Here is a 1,868-nt window from a genome sequence, read left to right as displayed (position 1 = left end):
CTTCCGACAGGCACTGACCGCCATTCACAGTGGAGCCATCAACACCTTCACCGATTCCCTCCCCGTGAATGGCGTACTTGGAGTCAAATCACCATCCATAACAGACGAAGAGCTCGAGTTGCCGCGAGAAACGCGAGTGACCCTTGCGCAACTTCGTTCTGGATATTGTTGCAGGTTAAACTCCTACTTATCCAGAACGTATGTCCTGCATGCAATGAGTCTCCGCATGACACTGACCACCTCTTTGCATGCCCAACCAACCCCAACCAACCCCACCCATCTAACGCCCTTTTCCTTTTGGTCCGACCCCATCGAATCGGCACGTTTCCTGGGCCTCCCGTTAGATGACATCGACGACAACACTGATAACCCTCACCATCCTAGCTAGGACTGATAACCGTTAAAACAACAACAACTAGCACCCGGTAGGCTACTGGACTTCATCGGTGTGTTGGGGCTAAGTAAGTCTTTGTGAGTTAGGAGATAGACATAAGGTCGCGCTGCATTCCTCATCTTAATCTTAATGTATACGCTATATTTAATTAAGTATCTAATTTCATAATGCATAAAAATTGAAGTGTTTCTTCAAGTGAATATTGTTTATTTATACATGTATGTATTTGTCAATATTAATGCTCTGTAGAAGCTCCCCACCAGCATTCTTGAGTTTGAAACAGTGTTAACCCTTTGTGACTGATGTGGTAGTCTAGCAGACACCAACAGACACAAAAGAGTATTTTCTACCGTTATTTTCCATACATCTACTCTCTCGTTCTCTGTACCTTCTTATTGTGTACTCATGCCTATGTTAGTTTGTTCAGATAGATTGATGTAAGCACACGTGCCATTTTAAGCGAAAAAGTGTCTGCGAGTCAACCATATCTACGGTAAGGTAGGTGTCTGTGAGACAATCACATCAGTATTTTTGTCATATTTTCATGGTGTCTCCTAAACAACACGTCAGTGAAATAGTTATTTTTTAGTTTTGTTATTATGGAGCATTCAAACATATCGCAAGATCCACATTGTTCTAAGARAACCTCATCTGGAACTTTTAAAAACCGAAATGAGCTAATACTACAGTGGCTGGAGAAAGAGAGTGAGCATGAGTTCAGCGATATGGATGATGAATGCAATGACCCCAATTTTCAACCAGAAACGGCACTTTTAGATAATGATGAAGACAATGAAGAACAACATGCGACTACCTCTGAGACACAAAATATTTGTGAAGAAGTGAATCAACACCCAACAAGCGACTACTACAAAGGTAAGAAAGGATTTATGTGGAGTGCAAGAGAGCGACCAAAAACATCTAGAACAGCATCCCATAACATCRTTAGATTACCAGGTCGCCTGCAAACTTCTACCTTTGAWGGATATTTACAGCTTTGGTCCAAAATTTTTGACGARTCCATGTTGGAATGTTTAGTACAATATACTAATCAAAAACTCTGTAATTACCGAGCTAAATTTAATAATACTACAAAGGTGGAACTTATGGATACATATGTAACGGAAATGAAAGCATTCATTGGCCTACAGTACTAAACTTCAGTTTTTAAATGTAATGACGCAGATCTTCGCACAATATTCGCAACCGATGGCAGTGGCCGTGAAATATTTCGTTGTGGGATGTCCAATTTTCGTTTTTCTTCTTTGGTAAACTGCCTTAGGTTTGACGATTCAACTACCAGGGCGGAGCATCTCAAAGAAGATCAACTTGCACCAATTTCAAATTTCTTCAACAAATTTGTCCTAAACGGTCAATTTCAATATACACCCGGACCATATCTTTGCATCGATGAAATGCCTCAGAAACCAGCAAAGTATGGCATTAAAATAATGTTGTTAGTCGATGCTCGCAC

The 1,868-nt window shown here is 40.7% G+C and overlaps 1 long non-coding RNA gene across 1 annotated transcript; it reads left to right on the top strand.

Annotated features, from left to right (window-relative positions):
* The first annotated feature begins 672 nt into the window (after positions 1-672).
* Positions 673-1,356, top strand: LOC108965143. The gene is made up of 2 exons (XR_001993085.1): positions 673-892; positions 984-1,356. It is a non-coding gene; the product is annotated as an uncharacterized LOC108965143 (long non-coding RNA).
* The last annotated feature ends 512 nt before the right edge of the window (positions 1,357-1,868 follow it).

Source organism: Bactrocera latifrons, unplaced genomic scaffold (genome assembly GCF_001853355.1).
Source record: "Bactrocera latifrons isolate USDA-ARS-PBARC rearing strain unplaced genomic scaffold, ASM185335v1 scaffold_1340, whole genome shotgun sequence".
Taxonomy (NCBI): domain Eukaryota; kingdom Metazoa; phylum Arthropoda; class Insecta; order Diptera; family Tephritidae; genus Bactrocera; species Bactrocera latifrons.
This window is presented reverse-complemented; position numbering and strand designations above follow the sequence as displayed.